At 51.2% G+C, this 25,820-nt stretch overlaps 1 long non-coding RNA gene across 1 annotated transcript in view; it reads left to right on the top strand.

Moving 5' to 3' along the window:
* Positions 1-6,995, top strand: part of LOC140386051 (uncharacterized) — a 79,730-nt gene extending 72,735 nt beyond the window's left edge. Inside the window, exon 3 of the long non-coding RNA XR_011933562.1 lies at positions 6,313-6,995. This is a non-coding gene — a long non-coding RNA (uncharacterized lncRNA). The remainder of the gene's footprint in view (positions 1-6,312) is intronic.
* The last annotated feature ends 18,825 nt before the right edge of the window (positions 6,996-25,820 follow it).

The following is a 25,820-nucleotide window of genomic DNA, read 5'->3' on the forward strand; positions in this document are numbered from 1 at the left end:
GGGTCGGTGCTGGGACCACAACTTTTCACAATGTCCATTAATAATCTGGAAGAAGGATCCCTGGAATGAAGAGCTTGTCATATGAGGAACGGTTGAGGACTCTGGGTCTGTACTCGTTGGAGTTTAGAAGGATGAGGGGGGATCTTATTGAAACTTACAAGATACTGCGAGGCCTCGATAGAGTGGACGTGGAGAGGATGTTTCCACTTGTAGGAAAAACTAGAACTGAGGGCACAGCCTCAGACTAATTGGGCAATCCTTTAAAACAGAGACGAGGAGGAATTTCTTCAGCCAGAGGGTGGTAAATCTGTGGAACTCTGCTGCAGAAGGCTGTGGAGGCCAAATCACTGAGTGTCTTTAAGACAGAGATGGATAGCTTCTTGATTGGTAAGGAGATCAGGGGTTATGGGGAGAAGGCAGGAGAATGGGGATGATAAAAATATAAGCCATGATTGAATGGTGGAGCAGACTTGATGGGCCGAGTGGTCTAATTCTGCTCCTATGTCTTATTGTCTTATAATTGCTCTCCCCTTTGGAAGAGAGCTGACTGGTGGTGATTTAACCTGAGGGTCACCACACCTCAGGCGAGGGCAAGGTTGAGTATGCGGGGCCTTCATGGATAACCTACCCATTGACCCCTTATCTCACCCATCTACCCACTGTACCCATTCACTGACAATCACCCATTCACTAACCATTTATACTGGACCTTTAAACAGACCTATCAAGGACCACCTGGTCATGATTCAGTTGCTGTTCGTGGGAACTTGCTGTGCACATTGGCTGCCATATCTCCTACGTTCCAACAGCGGCTACAATTCAGAAAGGAACATCGTTGACTGTAAAGCTTTTGGGACACTTTAGTAAGGGCCCCGAAGAATCCAGTACGAGTTTTAAGGATACAAAATAATAAAGTTTATTTACTATAACAACATATACATAGCAGTAACTTCCCTTGCTACCTTCTCCTTCCTCCTGGTTCCTGGACTGGCCAGCTTATTTATAGTAGGAGTTTCTCCGCCCCCCTCATTGGGGAAGTTCATACTCCCATAGGATTGTGGGATAATCATTAGTCCCCAGCCAATCGTCAGTAGGCAAGTTATAACATCCCTCCCCCCCAAAGTCCAAGGAATCCACCGTAGGCCCTGGCGAAGGGAGGCGTCGAACTCGTTTGGCCGCAGGCCGGACGCCATTTGCACGCGGCGCTGGATCAGGCGGCGTATAACGAGACGGAGACCGGCGCTTCCGTGATGAACGGCGCGGTTGTACATCCACGGCCTGTGGACCCGAGGATTCCCCCTCTGATTCATCCTGTGTCTCCATCTCGGAGTCAGAGTCTGCTGCCTCCGTCATGTCAGCGTCTCTGTCCCCATTCGGTCCCGTCATGACCTGCGCAGGTTTTGAGTGAGGCACCAGTGGAAGATTTGGAGGACTACCTTCCCTTGTTTCTGGTCTTTGCCGCTGTTGAACTGAGCTCCGGGGGCGGAGAATCTTTTGCGGGGATGATCTTCTGGACCGGACGTGGTCTACATGTTTTCGCTGGAGACGACCCTGGGCCTGCACTTGGTACGATATAGGGCCCGTTTGGCGAAAGATTACCCCAGGAACCCATTGGGCACCACCAGCAAAATTCCGCACGAATACTGGGTCACCGGGCGCAAACTGCCGAATCGGACGATGCTGAGACAATCCCGGTCCCTGCCGTTCTTGTGTGCGGCGTACTTTTGCGCCAATGTCCGGGAAGACCATACTAAGGCGGGTGCGAAGTCTCCGGCCCATTAGGAGTTCTGCGGGAGCTACCCCAGTCACTGTATGGGGGGTGGTCCTGTACGTAAACAAAAACCGAGCCAGTCTCGTGTCCATTGATCCGGAAGACTGCTTCTTTAGGCCTCTTTTGAATGTTTGCACTGCACGCTCTGCCAACCCATTTGAAGCCGGGTGGTAAGGGGCAGTGCGGATATGGCGGATGCCGTTCATCTTTGTAAACCTAGCAAACTCCTCACTCGTGAATGGAGTGCCATTATCCGTGACCAGCACCTCGGGGAGGCCATGCGTGCTAAATGATAAACGCATTTTTTCAATTGTTGCGCAGGACGTTGTCCCCTGCATCTTATGCACCTCCAGCCATTTGGACTGGGCGTCATTTAGTAGAAGGAACATGGATCCCTGAAAAGGGCCTGCGAAATCTGCATGTAAGCGTGCCCAAGGCCGCCCTGGCCATTCCCAGTGATGTAGGGGCGCGGCCGGCGGAAGCTTCTGATGCTCCTGGCAAATGGAGCAGTTTTGGGCCACCTTCTCAATGTCGGTGTCGAGGCCTGGCCACCAGACATAACTCCGGGCCAACATTTTCATCTTGGTCACGCCCGGATGCCCATTGTGCAAGTCTGATAATATCAGCTCCTGGCCTTTTTCCGGGACAACCACACGCGTCCCCCACAAGAGGATGCCGTCTTCCACGCTGAACTCTGACAGCTTGGAGGAAAATGCCCGTAACTCGCCTGGGAGCTGTCTATGCTGCCCACCATACAGGACTATGTGCCGAACCTTTGACAGGACTGGCTCCGTCTGGGTCCACTCACGGATCTGTGATGCCGTGACAGGCAAGGTGTCCATAAAATTTAGGGTTGCGACCACCTCACCAGTCGTGGGGGTCGACATGGGGCCGGTCGATAAAGGCAATCGGCTCAGTGCGTCGGCATTTGCTATCTGCGTACCTGGTTTGTGCTCCAGAGAATACTCATATGCAGCAAGCAACAAAGCCCAGCGCTGGATCCGTGCAGAAGCAATGGGCGGTATCGGCTTATCCTCTCTGAAGAGTCCCAGCAGGGGCTTATGATCAGTCACGATAGTGAAATGGCGGCCGTACACATACTGGTGGAAGCGTTTCACCGCGAAAACCACTGCCAGGCCCTCCTTCTCGATCTGCGCGTACTTCTTCTCCGCTGCAGTCAATGTGCGGGAGGCGAAAGCTATCGGTCGCTCGGCCCCGTTCTCCATCTTGTGGGACAGGACAGCCCCAATACCATACGGGGATGCATCACATGTGACGAGCAAAGGCTTTCCCGGATCATAGTGGGTTAGTAACCCAGACGACGACAATCGTTGCTTTACCCGCCGGAAAGCGGTTTCTTGCGGCTGACCCCAAACCCAGGTGTGATTTTTCTTTAGCAGAAGGTGTAACGGGGCCAGCGTAGTTGCCAGATTGGGGAGGAACTTCCCGTAATAGTTTACGAGACCGAGAAAAGAACGAAGATGCGAAGTGTCAGTCGGGGTGGGGGCATGTTGAATTGCACGCACCTTCTCTGCGACGGGGTGCAGACCCTCGCGGTCCACCCGATAACCTAGGTAGACTACTTCTTTTGCCTGAAATACGCACTTTGTGTGACGTAAACGGACTCCAGCCTCCGAAAGGCGTTTAAGGACAGCCTTCAGATTTTCCAAATGCTCTTGCTCCGACGTCCCTGTAATCAAAACGTCATCTAGGTAGACAGCCACACGTGGTAAACCTCTCAAAATGCCCTCCATAACACGTTGAAAAATTGCGCAGGCAGAGGATACTCCAAAGGGCAACCGTGTATATTCATACAGGCCCCGGTGTGTGTTAATTGTTACATATGGTCGGGAGGCAGGGTCCAGCTCCAACTGCAGGTAGGCGTGACTCATATCTAATTTTGTGAATGAGAGTCCGCCTGCAAGTTTTTCGTAGAGATCCTCTATGCGAGGCATTGGGTATCGGTCGAGTCGGGAAACTGTATTCACTGTAAGTTTATAGTCGCCACACAAGCGAACTGTGGCATCTGGCTTCATTACTGGCACAATTGGTGCTGCCCAGTCAGCAAAACGGACAGGCCTGATAATACCCAAACTCTCCAAACGAGTGAGCTCCCCTTCTACCTTCTCGAGCAAAGCGTAAGGCACTGGGCGCGCCCGGAAATAGCGCGGTGTGGCTCCTGGTTCAACTTGGATACGGGCTACGGCCCCTTTTATTTTCCCCAGACCAGGCTGGAATACCTCTGGGTATCGTCCTAGCACCTCAGTCAACCCTCCAGAAACTGTTTGGAGGATGTGCTGCCATTGCAACCGCAAATGGCGCAACCAGTCCCGACCCAACAGGCTGGGCCCATGGCCACGCACTACGATAAGTGGGAAACGCCCCTCCTGGCGTCCATAGACAACAGGGGTCATTGTAGTTCCTGCAATGTCCAGTGGTTCCCCCGTGTAGGTGGCCAACCTGGCCTGTGAGTCAGTTAGTGTAAGGGTCTGTCTACCCTGCTTGATGCGGTCAAATGTCCTCTGGGCGATCACGGAGACCGCTGCGCCAGTATCCAACTCCATCTCCAGCGGGTGGCCATTGACCCGTACTGTCACCTTAATGGGGGCCACACGGGGAGCTGCCACACAATGCAGCTGCAGGCAGTTGTCCTCCGTCTCCACGTCCTCAGGAGTGGTCGCCGCAGGTTCATCCACATGGAAGGTACGGCCTCTGGGCTGGTCCCAGTTACGGCCCCTGGGCTGGTCCCAGTTTCGGTCGGAACGACGGCGCCTCTGGCGTCCCCAGGACCGCCGTCCGCGACGGGGTCGGCGCCTACAAGTCTGACACGGACATGGCTCCTCATCCATTGGCTCTGGAGAAGGCTCCCTTCGGGGAGGAATGTCCGATGGCCACTGGCGTCGGTCTGGTCGTTGCCTCGCCCAAGGTACCGCAGGAGTGCGGGGGGACGTTTTTGGGCGTAAAGGATTTCGCCCCAAGGCATGCACTTCCATTCCCTGTAGCTCCTGTACTCCTCGCTCTGCGCTCTCTCAGGACAAGACTATTTGTATTGCCTGTTGAAAAGTCAATGTTGGCTCCGCTAACAACTTTCTCTGGGTGGCCGCATTGTTAATACCGCAAACCAAACGGTCGCGTAACATTTCTGACAAGGTCTCACCATAGTCACAGTATTCCGCAATCCCGCGTAGCCTGGATAAAAAATCGGCAAGGGATTCTCCAGGGGTCCTCTCAGCGGTAATAAACCGGTAACGCTGGACTATCGTGGACGGGGTTGGGTTAAAGTGTTACCCCACTATATTCACAAGTTCATCAAACGTTTTGGTGTCCGGCGCAGCTGGGTACGTAAGGCTCCTAATCACCCCAAACGTATGCGGGCCACAGGCGGTGAGCAATATGACCACCTGGCGCTCGTTTTCAGTGATATTGTTTGCCCGGAAATAGTAACGCATCCGTTGCGTGTACTGGTTCCAGCTTTCCAGCGCAGCATCAAAAACATCCAAACGTCCGTACAGAGGCATGGTATAATAGAAAATAACTTCCAACCTGTATCCAACAAAAATCCAGGGAGGTGGCTTCAGCAGTGTAGACAGCTACTCACTTTTACCTTCGTCGCCAGTTTTGTAAGGGCCCCGAAGAATCCAGCACGAGTTTTAAGGATACAAAATAATAAAGTTTATTTACTATAACAACATATACATAGCAGTAACTTCCCTTGCTACCTTCTCCTTCCTCCTGGTTCCTGGACTGGCCAGCTTATTTATAGTAGGAGTTTCTCCGCCCCCCTCATTGGGGAAGTTCATACTCCCATAGGATTGTGGGATAATCATTAGTCCCCAGCCAATCGTCAGTTGGCAGGTTATAACAGACACGCTTGAAGGTGTGAACGGTGCTATATAAATGCAGTTTCTGCTGTTCATGGCACCCCATGAGTCAATGTTAATCAGGCGCCCTCTCACTGACCTAGTGTACACAGTTAGAGCTGTTATCCACCAGCTGAGTGTTAATGCAGGGGTCATGACCTTGAGCGATTTCTGGGTCCAATGGTCTTTTTGTCAGTCTGTTAGCCATTAGCATTTTCAGGGAAATATTACTGAAGGTTAATTGAGGAACACCATGAAAGCACCGGGCAGGAATGTTACGCCACTGTTTTGGCTGGAGCATTTTTAAAAAGAGAAAAATGCATGCTGATAAAATTTTGAGAAGAATATTTATTTAAGCTTGAAAATGAAATTATCTAAAAAGCTGCTTGTTCAAAAAAATACTTCAGTCAACTGGAGTTAATTGAACTTTTAATAGGCTGACACCTCTGTTAAAAGGAGAGAGAGAGGGATTTCAGGCATGTTGAATGATTGTACACCCTTATAGTCGTTAACCTCTGCAGAAATTCACTGAACTACTTGGCTGGAGGCTTTATTGGCAGCAATCCAGTTGTAATTCCTTTAATGTAATTCACCCTCAGACTTCAGACAGAAAATGATCATCGAGTAGTTGGTATTTCCTCTCATTTCTCTTATTTTTCTTAAATCTCATTCTGCTTTAAGATGAATTAAAACCCTATAATGGAATACTCTCCACTTGCCTGGGTGAGTGCAACTACAGCAACACTAAAGAAACACCATCCAGGACAAAGGATTGGCACCCTATCCATAAACATCTAATCCCTCCACCACTGACACACAATAGTGGCAATGTGTACCATCACAAAATGCACTGCAACAACTCATCAAGGCTCCTTCAACAGCACCTTCCAAGCCCATGATCTCTACCAAATAAAAGGACAAGGGCAAAAGATACATGGGACAATCACCACCTGAAAGTTTCCCTCTAAGGCACACGCCATCCTGATTGGATTGGATTGGATTTGTTTATTGTCACGTGTATTGAGGTACAGTGAGAAATAATTTTCTGCGAGTAGCTCAAACAGATCATTTAGTACATGGAAATAAATTAAAATAAAAAGATAATACATAATAGGGCAACACAAGGTGCACAATGTAAATACACAGACACCGGCATCGGGTGAATCATACAGGAGTGTAGTATTAATGAGGTCAGTCCATAAGAGGGTCGTTTAGGAGTCTGGTGACAGTGGGGAAGAAACTGGTTTTGAGTCTGTTTGTGCGAGTTCTCAGACTTCTGTATCTCCTGCCCGATGGAAGAAGTTGGAAGAGTGAGTAAGCCGGGTGGGAGGGGTCTTTGATTATGCAGCCTGCTTTCCCACGGCAGCGGGAGATGTAGATGGAGTCAATGGATGTGAGGCAGGTTCGTGTGATGGACTGGGCTGTGTTCCCGACTCTGAAGTTTCTTGCGGTCCTGGGCCGAGCAGTTGCCATACCAGACTGTGATGCAGCCTGATAGGGTGCTTTCTATGGTGCATCTGTAAAAGTTGATAAGGGTTAATGTGGACATGGCGAATTTCCTTAGTTTCCTGAGGAAGTATAGGAGCTGTTGTGCTTTCTAGGTGGTAGCGTCGACGTGGGTGGGCCAGGACAGATTTTTGGTGATGTGCACCCCTAGGAATTTGAAGTTGTCAACCATCTCCACCTTGGCCCCGTTGATGGTGTCATGTGAGAGTACCTTTAAGAAATGGTTGTTTAAGAAATGTACCTTTAAGAAATGGGTGTTTATCAGTGATGCCAGAGTGGGGTGGAGCTGGACTGTCTGTCAGCTTTTTACTTTTGTTTTAGGCTGTTTGCTGCAGGGTGTGTTTTAGTTTCGTTTTCAGTGTTGGAGCTGAAGCCAGACAGAGCAGGTGTACTGCTGTTCTCTCTGCCATCAAAAGACTATCTCTCGATCATTTGGTGAATTCAGAATTATAAATGTTCTCAGTAGTGAATGTAAACCTAATGTGCTCCTGTTAAAAGGTGTTCCTTTTGTCTTCTGGATGTTTGGGAAGTTATTAAGCATTACTTAGTTTTGTATTCTTTGGGGGTTGTATTTGAATTAATGGTTGCTAAGATGTTCACTGTATATTTTAAAAAGATGAACTTGAGTTCCTAGAATAAACATTGTTTTGCTTTAAAAAAATACTTTTCCATTTCTGCTGTAATACACCTGTAGAGTGGGCCGTGTGCTCCCCATACCACATTCTATTAAAAGTTGTGAGTCAGGTGAACTCCATGATACACTGTGGGTTTCTCTAAATCCTGGCCCATAACAATGCTGACAGGGGTGTATACAGTACTTTGCTTCCTGAAGTCAGTTACAAGCTTTTTAGTTTTGCTAGCATTGAGGGGTAGATTGTTGTTGTTGCACCGCTCCACTAGGTTCTCAATCTCCCTCCTGTATTCTGACTCATCGTTGTTCGAGATCCGGCCCACTATAGTCGCGTCAGCAGCAAACTTGTAGATGGAGTTGGAACCAGATTTTGCCACACAGTCGTGTGTGTATAAGGAGTATAGTAGGGGGCTAAGTATGCAGCCTTGTGGTGCCCCGTAATTCAGGACCATAGTGGAGGAGGGGTTGTTGTTTATTCTTACTGATCGTGGTCTGTGGGTCAGAAAGTCAAGGATTCAATTGCAGAGTGAGGAGCCAAGTCCTAGGTTTTGGAGCTTTGATATGAGCTTGGCTGGGATTATGGTGTTGAAGGCAGAGCTGTAGTCAATAAATAGGAGTCTGATGTAGGATTCCTTGTTGTTGAGATGCTCTAGGGATATGTGTAGGGCAAGGAAATAGCTGAGGAACTAAATAAGTACTTTGCATCAGTCTTCACAGTAGAAGACATGAGTACTATCCCAACAATTCAGGAGAGTCAGGGGGCAGAGTTGAATATGGTAGCCATCACAAAGGAGAAAGTGCTAGTGAAACTAAGAGGTCTAAAAATTGATAAATCTCCAGGCCCAGATGGGCTACACCCTAGAGTTCTAAAGGAGATAGCTGAAGAAATAGTGGAGGCGTTAGTTATGATCTTTCAAAAGTCACTGGAGTCAGGGAAAGTCCCAGAGGATTGGAAAATTGCTGTTGTAACCCCCCCTGTTCAAGAAGGGAACAAGGAAAAAGATGGAAAATGATAGGCCAATTAGCCTAACCTCGGTTGTTGGCAAGATTCTAGAATCCATTGTTAAGGATGAGATTTCTAAATTCTTGGAAGTGCAGGGTCGGATTAGGACAAGTCAGCATGGATTTAGTAAGGGGAGGTCGTGCCTGACAAACCTTTTAGAGTTCTTTGAAGAGATAACAAATAGGTTAGACCAAGGAGAGCCAATGGATGTTATCTATCTTGACTTCCAAAAGGCCTTTGATAAGGTGCCTCACGGGAGACTGCTGAGTAAAATAAGGGCCCATGGTATTCGAGGCAAGGTACTAACATGGATTGATGATTGGCTGTCAGGCAGAAGGCAGAGAGTTGGGATTAAAGGTTATTTTTCGGAATGGCAACCGGTGATGAGTGGTGTCCCGCAGGGTTCAGTGTTGGGGCTACAGCTCAGGGATCTGCAATATCAGGTGTGGCCTCACCTGAATATGATCTATCCAGATGAGGGGACAGGGCTAACCCCCTTTTTCTAGGACTGCTGAGATATATATACCCCAGCACACACAGGGGAGACCCTTCGGGGAGTCGGAGGAGTGTATAGTAACCAGAATAAAACCAAACCTTTCTATAGGCATCGGTTCCGAGTGGTCGCTCGCCTGAGACTTTACAAATGGGGAATGAATCCTGGCCTCGCCAGTGACACCACATCCCATGGAAGAATAAATCCTTTTTAAAAACCACAAATATTTTAAAATCCAGCCACAACAGGATCTGAAGCAGGCATTTATTTTTGCTTCTCCCTGATGTAAATATTACACGTTAAAATTAAAACCCATTGGGCGGGATTCTCCGGCAGTGATCGCCCAGCTGAATTTTTCCATTGTCGGCATCTCGCCTGTGGTGTTCTTGTGGTGGGCGGGGCAGAAGAATCCTGCCCATTAAATTAGTCCCACAATGGCCTGTGGCTCACGCTCACTTTTTGCCTTCCCGTTATAATCTATAAACAATGATCTTTGATGGTTTTGTAAGTATTTGAAGGCCAGGGGAGTACAGGGCAATGGGCAAAAGGCAGAGCAGTGCAAATTATTTTCAATTGCTTTGACAACGAGAACAAAAGAAACACAACAGGAACGTAGAAACACGAGTAGGCCATTTTCGAAACTCGAGTAGGCCATTTAGCCACTCAATCCTGTTCTGTCATTCAATAAGGCCGTCGCTGATCTTTGACCTAACTTTATATTCATTGCCCCATTAGCTCTGGGCGCGATTCAACTAGGCGCCTGCAGTGGCAAGAAAGATCCTGCTATTCAACAGCACTTTGACTTTCTTTTGGCCTTGAAACCGCGCTTTAGTCATTTCCTGCTCTGACGACCTTTCCGTGGCTTCCTGACCTCCCCACTTCACCCAACCTACCTCTTCCGGGGTCCTCGAACCCCCCTCACCCCAGCTCTTATGAGTAAGGCACCCACGGGCTTGACCCCTGGCATGGGCAACCTGGCACCTAGGCACCCGGGCACCTTGGCACTGCTAGTGTGGCACCCTGACAATACCCATGCCTGTCTGACAGTGCCACCTGGGCACCTTGGCAGTGCCCCCACCAGCCTGTAAGTGGCAGGTGGCCTGGTGGAAATGCCAAGGTGCATGGGTGGCAGCCGGAGTGCCAGGGTATCACCCTGCTCTGCCACCAACCGCCTGGGGGTTTCTAATGGCCTGCCACCCGCTCCCCCCCCCCCAAGTGCTGTTACAACTGGTCCGTTTGTGGTAACTGTCATGATATTCAAGTGAACATCACAGCACATACACACAAACATAATGATGGACAGATCAACCGACCAATTAGCACATACAACACGACAACCAATCACAGACAAGAGCATACACAGTACAAAACAAGGAACACGGCACTTCCTGAGCAGTCCAGCAGGACACGGCTCAGGGCACAGACCTGATTGCCAGCCACTCAGACAGTCACCATGTGCTGAGTGCCAGAGTTTACTATGTCAATAGTTAAATCAAATAAAACTGCGTTGTACCATTCGCAACCGTGTTGGTTCGTCTGTGTCTCAGAGTACCCAACACTTCATGGTACCAGAAGTGAATTAATACCTACCACAAATCTGCCATCCTGCGCCATGAACACCGTCAACACACCGCAGCCGTTGCAAGGCGCTGGGAACTTTGGCGTAAAGTGGGCGTTGTTAAAACAGCGTTTCGAACACTTTCTGGAAGCCAACGACAAAGAGAGCGCCCAGGACAAAAGAAAGATCGCCATCCTCCTCACCACCGCAGGTCAGCACGCCATCCATGTCTACAACTCCCTGGTGTTCGCGGAAGGCGAGGACAAATCTAAATACAAGATGGTCCTCCTCAAGCTCGACCAACACTTCAACGTCGAGGTCAACGAGAGCTTTGAGAGGTAGGTCTTCCAGCAGCGCCTGCAAGGTAAGGATGAGCTTTCAGTCATTCCTGACGCATCTCCCCATACTCGCGCAGTCCTGCGGTTACGACACCACCTCAGAGTCCATGATCCGGGACCAGATCGTTTTGGGATCGTCTCGGGCACCCTACGCCAGCAGCTTTTAAAAATAAAAGGCCTCACCTTAGCATCTGCAATCGAAGCCTGTGCCCTGCACGAGAACGCGACTAGCCGCTATGCCCAATTTCAGGCGACCGAATCAGCGCGGAGGGGGTCCTACGCGACCGGATCGGCGAGCCAGGTGCCCCACGAGGCCGAACGGGTCCAGGCGATCGAGTTCCTCCCGGCCCGCGGCCCAGACGAGGGCGGCCGTTTTGCGCGCTTTTCGAGGCCTCCTGCGCTTGTGCGCGCCAAAACCTACGGCAACACTGAGGGACGTGATGCGCAGGCTTGTTCGACGCAAGACCGAACTGCGCATGCGCAGTGGCGCAACCAACGCCATGACGTCATGACGTGCGGAAACTGTGGAGCTGCACATTTAAAAGGGCAATGTCCCGCAAGAACCTGACAATGCCTACGCTGTGGCAAGGTGGGCCACTATGCTGCTTACTGTCGAGCAGCTCAACCTGTCGATCTTCCACATCTCCGACAACCTCGCAGGGACGTGCGGACCATTCAGCCTCCCCATTACGAATCGGGCCCAGACGACATCCAGACCGGTGACACAGATGACCGAGACGTCTTCCGTGTTGCGGTCATTGATGGGAACCGAGTCAACAAGATCAATCCGGGTGATGAATGGTGTGCCACCCTGACGGTCAACCGATCGCTGATCACTTTCCGCCTGGACACTGGCGCCTCCGCCAACCTCATAGCATGGTCAGCCTTCTATGCCATGAAGGTCAGACCACAAATCCGGCCGTCCCGGTGCAGGATGGTCGACTACAACGGGAATGTTATCCCGGCCATGGGATCCTGCCAGCTCCAGGTGACACACAACACACACACGGCCACAGTCTCGTTCGAGATAGTCGGCTCATCGAAGGACTCCCTGCTGGGCGCACAGGCATGCAAGGCTCTCCACCTCGTGCAACGAGTCCACTCTTTCTCTCCAGACGGCATGTCTGACTTCCCGGATGCAGAGTTCAACGCACAGCTCCAATCGCTCCTCGCCCACAACCAGGAGGCATTCGAGGGCATGGGAACACTGCCATACACCTACCGAATTCGCCTCAAACCAGACGCCATCCCGGTCATTCATGCACCTCGCAGAGTCCCTGCACCACTCAAAGACCGCCTCAAGCAGCAGCTGCAGGATCTCCAGGACCAAGTGGTCCTATCCAGGGTCACGGAGCCCACGCCATGGGTCAGTTCCATGGTGTGTGTCAAGAAGCCCTCCGGAGAGCTCCGGATATGTATTGACCCTAGAGATCTCAATAACAATATCATGAGGGAACATTATCCCATTCCCAAACGGGAGGAGATCACGAGCGAAATGGCCCAGGCGAAAATATTTACGAAACTGGATGCCTCTAAGGGGTTTTGGCAGATCCAACTCGATCCGTCCAGCCGAAAGCTGTGCACCTTCAATACCCCTTTCGGCAGGTTCTGCTACAACCGGATGCCATTTGGCATCATCTCGGCATCCGAGGTCTTTCATAGGATCATGGAGCAGATGATGGAAGGCATCGAAGGGGTGCGCGTATATGTGGATGACGTCATCATATGGTCCACCACACCACAGGAGCATATCTATCGTCTCCAACACGTTTTTGCCCGCATACGGGAAAACGGCCTGCGCCTCAACCGAGCTAAGTGTTCCTTTGGCCAAACCGAGCTGAAGTTCCTGGGGGACCATATTTCCCGGTCAGGGGTCCGTCCGGATGCAGACAAGGTGAGCGCCATCACAGCCATGCCGCAGCCGGCAGACAAGAAAGTAGTGCTACGCTTCCTTGGCATGGTCAACTTCCTGGGGAAGTTCATTCCCAACCTTGCCTCCCACACGACAGCTCTGCGCCACCTCATCAAAAAGCCCACAGAGTTCCAGTGGCAACACACACACCAGCTGGGATGGGAGGAGCTCAAACTCAAACTCACCACTGCACCGGTCTTGGCGTTGTTTGACACGTCTCGTGCCACCAAAATCTCGACTGATGCCAGCCAGTCCGGCATTGGGGCAGTGCTCCTGCAGCGGGATGACATGGCGTCATGGGCCCCAGTTGCCTATGCATCACGAGCCATGACCCCCACAAAGCAGATCGAAAAGGAGTGCCTGGGCTTGCTAACCGGTTTAGACAAGTTCCATGATTATGTGTATGGTCTTCCCCGGTTCACTGTTGAGACTGACCACCGCCCCCTGGTCAGCATCATAAACAAGGACCTGAACGAGATGACCCTTCGCCTCCAGCGCATCTACTTCAACTCAGGAGGTACGACCTCCAACTGGTCTACACCCCAGGGAAGGAACTCATCATTGTGGATGCCCTATCCAGAGCACTGAGCACGCCGCCAGATGCAGAGGGGTTCGTATGTCAGGTCAAGGCACAGGTGGCTTTCACATCGGCAAATCTGCCGGCTGACGACTCCAGTCTGGCCCGTATTCGCCGAGAGACAGCAGCCGACCCCCTTCTACAATGGGTGATGCGCCACATGACGGGAGGGTGGCTCAAAGGGCAGTGCCCGCAGTTCTACAATGTCCGAGACGACCTGGCCGTCATTGATGGTGTCCTTCTGAAGCTGGACCGGATTGTGATTCCGCACAGCATGCACAAGCTGGTTCTCGACCAACTACACGAAGGCCACCTGGGGGTCGAGAAGTGCAGACGAAATGCCCGAGAGACGGTATACTGGCCGGGCATCAGTGACAATATTGCCAACATGGTGTTCAACTGTCCCACCTGCCAAAGGTTTCAGCCGGCGCAACATCCTGAAACACTTCTGCCCCATGAGCTGGTGACGTCCCCCTGGGCGAAGGTGGGTGTCGACCTATTTCATGCGCTCGGCAGGGACTATGTCATCATCGTTGACTACTTCTCAAACTACCCTGAAGTCATACGCCTGCACGAAATGACATCATCTGCTGTCATAAGGGCCTGCAAAGACACATTCGCTCACCACGGCATTCCGTTGACTGTCATGTCGGACAATGGGCCCTGTTTTGCCAGCCAGGAATGGTCATCGTTTGCTGCCTCGTATGGCTTTACACACGTGACGTCTAGCCCTCTTCATCCCCAGTCCAATGGAAAGGCGGAGAAGGCCGTTCACATTGTAAAGCAGCTCCTCTGCAAGGCTGCTGCTGCCGGATCGGATTTCTGCCTCGCCCTGCTAGCCTATCGCTCGGCCCCACTAGCCACTGGTCTCTCACCAGCCCAGCTGCTGATGGGTCGCGCCCTCAGGACCACTGTGCCTTCCATCCTGGCACCCACAATAGACCATGCTCCAGTACTGCACAGGATGCAACTGCAGCACGGTCACCAGAAGAGGTCATATGACACACGGGCAACTGATCTTCCTGCCCTGGCCCCTGGAGACGAAGTCCGCATCCACCGACCAGAAGGTGGCTGGTCAGCACCTGCCGAAGTTCTCCGACGCGTGGCTCCCCACTCGTTCCTGGTTCACATGCCTGATGGATCCGTTCGGAGGCGCAATTGCCGGGCTTTTCGCCTACTTCCACGCTCGCTACGAGACCTTACACTGACACCGTGTCCTCCTGTTGTTCCTGATAGCGACTTCGTGGAGCTGCCTGCTATCATGCCCCTTCCGTCGTCGCCCATGGCCAGGCCCGCACCTCAGCCCGTGGTTCCAGACCTACCCTTGAGGTGGTCAACCCGAATTCGTTGCCCACCTACTAGACTGGACTTATGAGACTGTTTACACGTTGAACTCATGCAACCACTGTATTAACATGTTTATGTTCTTATCGTTACAGGAATTCATTTTATCGTTCCACATTTCCCCGTTCTTTGTTATGGTACAACCTCGTTATTATGTCACACCCGACATCGCCCCTTGTATATAGTTAAGCCCCATGTACATGCTGTAAATATTACACACACACACATTTAGCTGCACTCAGTACACATCTCTATTTCTAACCACGTAGGTGCATAATCTTGTAAAATAGGGGGGATGTCATGATATTCAAGTGAACATCACAGCACATACACACATACATAATGATGGACAGATCAATGGACCAATTAGCACACACAACACGACAGCCAATCACAGACAAGAGCATACACAGTACAAAACAAGGAACACGACACTTCCTGGGCAGTCCATCAGGAGACGGCTCAGGGCACAGACCTCATTGCCAGCCACTCAGACAGTCACCATGTGCTGAGTACCAGAGTTTATTATGTCAATAGTTAAATGAAATAAAACTGCGTTGTACCATTCGCAGCCGTGTTGGTTCGTCTGTGTCTCAGACTACCCAACACTTCAGTAACCAGTATTAAAAGGCGCTCTGGTGAGGTCTCCCAGATGCGGCCATTAGGTCCCAGGCCTAATGGCTCATTTAACTATGCTGATTTGAATCTTGCCCAGCGGGAGCGAGATCCAGAAGGCGACATCGCGAGGTCCTCCCCACCCCCAACACCCACAACTCCCTCCGTGATACATACCTGCCGCACGATGGGGTGGGGGCCCTGGGTTTGCAGTAACATTGGGCCTGGTCCATGGGATGGTGGATGATGACAACCCGCTCTGCGATGAGCCCTGGTGCTCCGAATTGTCTGATAATGTCTGACTCCTGCCCAGGGTAGGACTTCCCACCGTCCACCTGGCTAATCACTGCATGTGAGCTGGCCATTCCATCACACGGTCTCATTGAATCCCTGGGTTGAGGGTGATGGGGGAGAGGGCTGTGTGTGGAGGCTGGGCCACCCACAACGTATGCGGATCCCCCCCCCCCTCTGGCCAGCTCAGGCCAGTCCACCCTTCATACCCGCCTGACAGAGCACAGAGACAGTTTGTAACAGTGGTAACAGGTTTTTCACGTGAACAAATATTTACAGGTTTGTGCCCTAGCCTCTCTAACTGAACTGTGCCCTGCACCCATGCCAACTCAACAAGTACCTAACTTTCTGATCTTATTGGCCCTAATGCTACGCTTAGGTGGTTCCCCAGACTGTACAGCAGGAATGATTCCTGGGGCGACCTTCTCCGACCCCCCGCCAGGTCGGAGAATCGCCGGGGGCTGGCGTGAATCCCGCCCCCGCCGGTTGCTGAAGTCTCCCGCACCGGAGATTCGGCGGGGGCGGGAATCACGCCCCCCCCGCTCGATTCTCCGGCCCGCATAGGCCGAAGTCCCGCAGATAAATTGCCTGTCCCGCCGGCGTAAATTAAATCACCTACCTTACCGGCGGGACAAGGCGGCGTGGGCGGGCTCCGGGGTCCTTGGGGGGGCGCGGGGCGATCTGACCCCGGGGGGTGCCCCCACGGTGGCCTGGCCCGCGATCGGGGCCCACCGATCCGCGGGCGGGCCTGTGCCGTGGGGGCACTCTTTCCCTTCCGCTTCCGCCACGGTCTCCACCATGGCGGAGGTGGAAGAGACTCCCTCCACTGCGCATGCGTGGGAAACTGTCAGCGGCCGCTGACGCTCCCGCGCATGCGCCGCACGGAGATGTCATTTCCGCGCCAGCTGGCGGGGCACCAAAGGCCGTTTCCGCCAGCTGGCGGGGCGGAAATTCCTCCGGCGTCGGCCTAGCCCCTCAATGTTGGGGCTCGGTCCCCAAAGATGCGGAGCATTCCGCACCTTTGGGGCGGCGCGATGCCCGTCTGATTAGCGCCGTTTTGGGCGCCAGTCGGCGGACATCGCGCCGTTTCCGGAGAATTTCGCCCCTGCCCTGCGACCTGGCACTAGTTGTTGGCGGGCGTCTTCTGGGTCGACTGGACCTGTAGGGCCCAGCTGCTGTTCGGGTGTTCCGGGTGGCATGGTGCCACCCTGTTCTGCCCGCTTCCCACCAGATTCACCAGGAATGGAAGAGCGGGTGGAAAGTCCGAGGTGCTGCGGTATTCCAGCACCACCCTCTCTGGAGTCACCGGCACAGGTCCCATCAACTCTTTCGCCCTCGGGGTGCCCGATGGCCCCCCGGGTACTCCTGAGGATCCCCGCCACCTGGCTATGCCAGCCCTCGAGGTTCGTTCTGGTCTCGACCAGGGTCCGCACACTGACGGCCATGGAGCACAGAGAGTGGACCATCTCAAAATCAAACACTAGTGTTTTGTGCTTAAACAAAGGAGATTACAATGGGATGAGAGAAGAGCTAGCTAAGGTAGCCTGGGAGCAAAGACTTTATGGTGAAACAGTTGAGGAACAGAAGAGGACCTTCCGAGCGATCTTTCAGTGCTCAGCAAAGGTTTATACCAACAAAAATTGTCCCATTGGGCAGACGCAGCATGGGTTCATAAAGGGCAGGTCATGCCTAACTAATTTAGTGGAATTTTTTGAGGACATTACCAGTGCGGTAGATAATGGGGAGCCGATGGATGTGGTATATCTGGATTTCCAGAAAGCCTTTGACAAGGTGCCACACAAAAGGTTGCTGCATAAGATAAAGATGCATGGCATTCAGGGTAAAGTAGTAGCATGGATAGAGGATTGGTTAATTAATAGAAAGCAAAGAGTGGGGATTAATGGGTGTTTCCTTGGTTGGCAATCAGTAGCTAGTGGTGTCCCTCAGAGATCAGTGTTGGGCCCAAAATAGTTCACAATTTACATAGATGATTTGGAGTTGGGGACCAAGGGCAATGTGTCCAAGTTTGCAGACGACACTAAGATGAGTGGTAAAGCAAAAAGTGCAGAGGATGCTGGAAGTCTGCAGAGGGATTTGGATAGGCTAAGTGAATGGGCTAGGGTCTGGCAGATGGAATATAATGTTGACAAATGTGAGGTTATCCATTTTTGTAGGAATAATAGCAAAAGGGATTATTATTTAAATGATAAAATATTAAAACATGCTGCTGTGCAGAGAGACCTGGGTGTGCTAGTGCATGAGTCGCAAAAAGTTGGTTTGCAGGTGCAACAGGTGATTAAGAAGGCAAATGGAATTTTGTCCTTCATTGCTAGAGGGATGGAGTTCAAGGCTAGGGAGGTTATGCTGCAATTGTATAAGGTGTTAGTGAGGCCACACCTGGAGTATTGTGTTCAGTTTTTGTCTCCTTACTTGAGAAAGGACGTACTGGCACTGGAGGGTGTGCAGAGGAGATTCACTAGGTTAATTCCAGAGCTGAAGGGGTTGGATTACGAGGAGAGGTTGAGTAGACTGGGACTGTACTCATTGGAATTTAGAAGGATGAGGGGGGATCTTCTAGAAACATATAAAATTATGAAGGGAATAGATAGGATAGATGTGGGCAGGTTGTTTCCACTGGCGGGTGAAAGCAGAACTAGGGGGCATAGCCTCAAAATAAGGGGAAGTAGATTTAGGACTGAGTTTAGGAGGAATTTCTTCACCCAAAGGGTTGTGAATCTATGGAATTCCTTGCCCAGTGAAGCAGTTGAGGCTCCTTCATTAAATGTTTTTAAGATAAAGATAGATAGTTTTTTGAAGAATAAAGGGATTAAGGGTTATGGTGTTCGGGCTCCGGAAAGTGGAGCTGAGTCCACAAAAGATCAGCCATGATCTCATTGAATGGCGGAGCAGGCTCGAGGGGCCAGATGGCCTACTCCTGCTCCTAGTTCTTATGTTCTTATGTTCTTATCTCTGACTGGGACTGCACCACATCATGTTGCAACTGTGTCACATAAGCCAATGACTGCACCACCTCCCTCTGTGTCTGCACCATGTCAGCCAGCGCCTGGGCAATGCCGCCGTTCCCAGCCATGGCCTGCTGTGACTGGGCCACGCTCAGGAGCACTGCTGCAATGTCCAGGTGGCTCTGGCACATGGTTGCTTGTGGTAGGGCAGCCCTGTCCTGGGCCTCGGCCAGCCCCTGCACAGAATTCCCTAGGCCTTGGACATGCTGATCCATAACCACAACCGTCACCCCTGCGGTGTTGGCCTGGGTGGCACGCATGGTCAGCACCACCTCCTGCCGCTGCACGTGGTTGGACTCCTCCAACTGTACCTGCAGGTACTGGATGCTCACCGACAACCCCTCATGTAGTCCCTGGCTCTGCGACTACATCTCCACTGTAGATGGGAATGTCCGTTCCAGAAGCCCGATTCCCGCCTGGACGGCTGCTAGTCCCTGGGATCGGTCTGACCTCCGACCGTCCGCCCCCTCGTTCCTGCCTCCACCTGCTGGACCAGAGCAGCTGTGTGGTGAGCAACAGATTGTGTCCCAGGAGCCTCTTCATTGAAGTGGACAACCGAGGTGAGAGTCTCTGGGATGGTGGAGGGGTTGGAGACAGCTGTGATGGGAAATCAGTGTCACCCTCCGACCCGAGCTCCGGGGTCACCTGAGTCTCGGTCGGGAGGCTGGTGTCCGAGCTGTACCTGCACACTAACGTTTTATGGTTTCTGTACCAGGACACCAAATCCCTCAATACCGAAGACTTATGGAATCTCTCTCCATTTGAAAATGAAATGAAATGAAAATCGCTTATTGTCACAAGTAGGCTTCAAACGAAGTCACTGTGAAAAGCCCCTAGTTGCCACATTCTGGTGCCTGTTCAGGGAGGCTGGTAAGGGAATTGAACCGTGCTGCTGACCTGCCTTGGTCTGCTTTAAAAGCCAGCGATTTAGCCCAGTGTGCTGAACCAGACCCTGGCAAAATGTGCTTTGCGGGGCTCATCCGGGATTTAAATAGCATGCTGCTTTTCTAATCTTCCATCGAGGACAAGTTCACATTTTCCCACATTATACTCCATTTACCAAATTTCTGCCAGTCAACCTATTGAAAGCTCGTTGCAGGCTCTTTGCATCTTAATTCCCTCCCTATCTTTGCGTAATCAGCAAATTTAGCAGCCAATCATGCGGTCCCTTCATCCAAGTCATTAATATAGATTGTAAGGAGTTGCGGCCCCAGCACCGATTCCCCTGGCATTCCACACATTACAACTTGCCAACCCAAAAATGAACCATTTATGCCTATGCTCTGTTTAATATTAACTAGCCAATCATCTATCCATGCTAATATGTTACTCCTCCTACACTATGAGCTCTTATTTTGTTTAGTAACCTTTGATGTGGCACCTTGTGAAATGTTTGCTGGAAGTCCAAGTACACCACATCTACAGGTTTCCCTTTATCCATGGTGCTGGTTACTTCCCCCCAAAAAAATTTCCTTTCAGAAAACCATTCAGACTCTGCCTGATTGCATTGAGATTTTCTAAGTGCCCCATTATAACCTCCTTTATACATAGATACATAGAAAATAGAAGCAGGAGGAGAACATTCAGCCCTTCGAGCCTGTTCCTCCATTCATTATGATCATGGCTGATCATCAAGTTCAATACCCTGATCCTGCCTTCCCCCTTGAACCGTTTAGCCCCAAGAACTATGGGCGGGATTCTCCGACCCCCCACCAGGTCGGAGAATCGCCGGGGGTCGGCGTGAATCCTGCCCCCACCGTCCTCCGAATTTTCCGGCCCCCCAAAAATTGCCCCGGCGTGACTCTTGCCGCCCGCCTCGGAGAATGGCAGGGACCAGCGCGACTCAATGGGCCCCGGGGTCGCCCAAATTCTCCGGGCCGTGATGGGCCGAAGTCCCGCCCGTTTAACGAGGGTCCCGCTGGCGTAAATCAAGCTTGCTCCCCACCGGCAGGACCCAGCTCCGTGGGCAGCCTCCGGGGTTCTCGGCGGGGCGCGGGGGGATCTGGTCCCAAGAGGTGCTACCACGGTGGCCTGGCCCGCGATCGGGGCCCACCGATCCGCGAGCGGGCCTGTGCCGAGGGGGGGCACTCTATTCCTCCGCATCAGCCGCTGTGGTCCTCCGCCATGGCCGATGCAGAGATGAATCCTCCCGTGCATGCGCCAGGATGATGCCAGCACACACTGGAGCTCCCGCGCATGCACCAACTCATACTGGCCGGCGGAGGTCCTTCGGCGCCGGTTGCCGTGGCGCCAAGCCCCTTCCCCGCCGACCGGCGGGGAGCAAAGCACTTCGGGGCCGGCCTAGCCCCTGAAGGTGTGGAGGATTCCGCATCTTTGGGGCGGCCCGACGCTGGAGTGGTTCACGCCACTCCTCGGCGCCGGGGCCCCCTGCCCCGCCGGGTAGGAAAGAATCCCGCCCTATACCTAGTTCCTTCTTGAAATTACACAACATTTTGGCCCCAGCTACTTTCTGTGGTAGTGAATTCCTCAGATTCACCACTCTCTGGGTGAAGAAATTTCTCCTCACCTTAGTCCTAAAAGGTTTACCCCTTATCCTCAAACTATGACCCCTCGTTCTGGACTCCCTCACCACCGGAATATTTTTTCTGAATTTACCCTGTCTAATCCTGTTGGAATTTTGTACGTTTCTATGAGGTCTCCTCTCACTCTTCTAAACTCCAATGAAAATAATCCTAACCGATTTAGTCGCTCCTCATACGACAGTCCTGCCATCCCAGGAATCAGCCTGGTAAACCTTTGCTGCAGTCCTTCCATAGCAAGAACATTGGGCGGGATTCTCCCAGACCTGGGCTAGGCTGGAGAATCCCAGCGACCGGGCCACGCCGCCCCGACGCCGGCACGCGATTCTCCGCAGAGTGGCGTGTTTGGCGCGACGCTGGTCGCGGGCCGCACTCTGCGGCCGGTCTGCCAATTCTCGGCCCTGGATGGGCCGAGCGGCCGCAGTTAAAACGCTGAGCCCCGCCGGCGTCATCCACACCTGCTCGCAGCCGGCGGGAACTCTGCGAGCAAGGGTCGGGTGGCGGCCTGAGGGGGAGGAGGGGGGCTCCGGCCCTGGGGGGGGCCTCCGATGCAGCCTGGCCCACGATCGGGGCCCACCGATCGGCGGGCCGGTCTCTCTGTCCCCCGGCCTCTTTTCCTGCGTGCCGGCCCCTGTACACCGGCGCCATGTTGCGTCGTTGGCACCGGTGCAACTCCGCATGCACGCATCCCGCGGTGCACAGTTCACGCCGGGATCGGCAGAATTACCCCTGGCAGCGACCCGCTCACACCCTTGTAAAACGCAACGGCGTTTACAACGGCGTGGACACTCTGCCGCGGGATGGGAGAATCCTGCCCATTCTGCCTCAGATAAGAACACCAAACGGCACACAATACTCCAAGTGTAGCCTCACCAATACCCTATACAATTGCAGTAAAACATCTCTATTCCTATACTCAAATCCTCTCATTATGTAGGCCAACATACCATTTGCCTTCTTTACTGTCTGCTTTACCTCCGTGCTTGGATTGCAGCTGTTTCCCTGTGAAATATTTTAAGCTAACTGGTCTGTAGTTTCTTGCTTTATGTCTCCATCGGGAGACATCTTTAGTTTGATTAATTTTCTCATAGCCCTTTTACAGTTACACGCTCCTCGTGTCTTTCACCTTTTAGTTCACAATTATTTTGGGGATGTTATTTGTGCTTTCCATGATGAAGGTAGACACAAATTATCAGTTCAATTCCTCTGCAATTTCCTTATTTTTCATTATTAATTCATTCCCCTTCTCACTCTCTCGATTACCAACACTCATTTTAGTTACTCTTTAACTTTTAAATACCCGTAAAACTCTTACTATCTGTAATTATATTTCTAGGCAGCTTTCTTTCATACTTTAGTTTCTCCTCCTTGTTTTTTAACATCATTCTTCCCTGTTTTTATATCCTGTGCCCATTTCCTTGATCTACCATTAATCTTCACATAGTTATATGTTTTTTCTTTCAATTTGATTCAATTCTACACAAAATCTGGAATGATATAAATGCATTTATTCTTTTTGACAATATGTACATAAAGAATGCAGATTGAGGATCACATAGTTTCCAAAAATGGCATAACATAGGGACACGACGGCACACTGGTTAGCACTGCTGCCTCACAGCTCCAGGGTCCCAGGTTCAATTCGGGCCTCGGACGACTGTCTGTGTGGAGTTTGCACTTTCTCCCCGTGTCTGCGTGGGTTTCCTCCGGGTGCTCCGGTTTCCTCCTACAGTCGAAAGATGGGCAGGTTAGGTGGATTGGCCATGATAAATTGCCCCTTCGTGTTAGGTGGGGTTACGGGGATAGGGTGGAGGCATGGGCTTGGGTGGGGTGTTCTTTCCAAGGGCCGGTGCAGACTCGATGGGCCGAATGGCCTCCTTCTGCACTGTCAATTCTAAAAAAAATGAGTCATTCAATTTTCATAAGCTATCCAGTGCAAAGGTATGTTCTCTTTATGCAACAGAGATATGCACTGTGTTATTAAATACAAATAATTACCTATTTATCTCAGACATTGCATTTGTCTTTTCTATTTTTAGCATTAGTCTGTATATGGTTTTAGACTGTGGCAAGCCAGATGTGAAAATACACATAGTGCTGAGATGTTACTTATCAGTTTGAGGTTTGGTCCTAAAGTTTGAGATTCAAGACACATCTAGTCATTGGAAAGCATGTAATTCACTGTAATATAACTCCAGTGAAGAACTGCATATTGTTCCATAAAATAACTTAAAGGAGATTAATTTCACAAATTACCCATGGAAGTAAGCCAATGGACAAGATTTCACTTTTTAAGACTTTTACTGAAGCAAACAAACTGAAATCAACAAAAAATCAATTATTAATGAACGGGCAACTAATATATTAAACTAAAGAAAATACTCCTTCATGTTAATAACACAACTGAATATGTCTCAAGAAACCCTTTCACTGTGTGCTGCATTTCTGGCAGATATGGAGCATTACAGGAACCTTCCCACAATTATTCCCTACTCTCCAGCAGAGGTTCACTTTTCCCTGCCAGGCATTGGGTAAAACTTCCAATGCCCTTCAGCAGGTATTCCACAGCCTGGGTTTTCCCAGATAGGATTTTCAGCAGTAAGGTGGATCTTGGCAACTCTCCATTCCTCAAATCTTCAAGGACCCGGTCTGTTATGTTCCCTTTCTTTGAAGCAGAAACTGAACTCTCACAAGAACCCGGCTCGGTCATTAACACCAAAAACAATTCACCCTTCTAGCATATTTCCCTCCATGTCTCAAACAGCAGGTGCTTCTTTTCTGTGAGATCCCACGGAAAGGTGTTAAAACTTCCCCCCTCCCATATTCTTAATGGTTTTCGATTTGAGTTTCTTACCCCATGGCAATCACAGCACATGGGTCTGCCTCTTGGCTGCGGTTCTTATCCTACATTCTCTTCTCACTTTGAGTTAAAGGTACATAACTGTGTTGTAAAGCTCAGTGATCAAGTGATTGAGTTTTGATGGAGTTAAAACCAGACCCTTTATGTAATGTAATCGACATCCAACTTTAAAAAAGCATTGTTGGCAGTGTAATAAAAGTTTCCATCCTTTGTCCTGCTGGATGGTTGGTGATGGCTGAAGCCATTTCTCCACTACTCCTTGCCAACCATTACGCTCTGATCAGCTGACAGGAAGCACTATTTGAGCAAGGTAAGATGAATGATGTCAGGATCTGTCATTTCCACCGACTAACAAACCTCCATTTAAGAGTCTGGCAGAGTCAAACCAGGTTATCCTAATATCCTAATTAACAGGTGATTCTGGGACTGAAATGCATACAAATATTTTTCAATTCCTTATGTTCAGTTATTGTGCAAACAAGCCAAACATGGAGAAGGAATTCTACCGAGTCCATTCCTGTTCATTCACCCAGAAAGGCTTCGCTGATCACACAACAGTTCGTCTCTGTGCCACTTTGTGTTGACTATTTTTTAGATACAGAACCTCCTGACATTAGTCCTAAATTTGCCTGATATTGTCTGCATCTCTCTAACCCGCAGTGGGCTAAATACCTGTCTTGTAAAGCAGACCAAGGCAGGCCAGCAGCACGGTTCGATTCCCGTACCAGCCGCCCCGAACAGGCGCCGGAATGTGGTGACTAGGAGCTTTTCACAGTAACTTCATTGAAGCCTACTTGTGACAATAAGCGATTTTCATTTCATTTCATGTGGAGTAAATCTCATGATCCCCGTTGCCCATACTATCACCTAATTCCTTTTCAATCATTTCATTTTGCGTGATATTCTTTAGCTGTTGTTGGTTATAGTAATTTAAAAACCATGGGCGGGATTCTCCCAACGGGAATCTAAGTGCCGATGCCGGAGTAAAAACCGGAGTGTTTTACTCCGGCGTCGGCACCTGTTCCCAGACCTCTGTTCTGGGGCCTTCGTGGGGCTGGCAGGTGCGTGGCACGGTTTGCGGGGCTGGGGCCTCGGCGCCGCGTAAAAGACATGGCGCCTTGGGTCTCGCGTATGCGCAGTTGGGCAGGCGCCAACTAGCGCACGCGCAGTGGCCGTTCTCCCCCAGGACAGCCCGCACAACAATGGCGCAGGGTTGTAACATTGCCGGCGGAGTAAAGGAGGCTCGTCGACAGAGAGGCCGGCCAGCCGATCGGTGGGCCCTGATCGCGGGCCAGACCCCTTCGGAGGCGCCCCCTGGTGAAGGAGCCCCCCTCCCTCCCCCCCACAGGCCACCCCCCGAGCATTCCTGCAGAGTTTCCACCGGCAGCGACCAGGAGTAAAGGGCGGCGGCGGAACTGTGACGAGTCGGAGCAGCCGCTCGGCCACTCCAGGCCGGAGAATCGGCGGCCCCGTGATTCTCCGAGCCCCGCGCCAAACA

Source organism: Scyliorhinus torazame, chromosome 11 (genome assembly GCF_047496885.1).
Source record: "Scyliorhinus torazame isolate Kashiwa2021f chromosome 11, sScyTor2.1, whole genome shotgun sequence".
Lineage (NCBI taxonomy): Eukaryota > Metazoa > Chordata > Chondrichthyes > Carcharhiniformes > Scyliorhinidae > Scyliorhinus > Scyliorhinus torazame.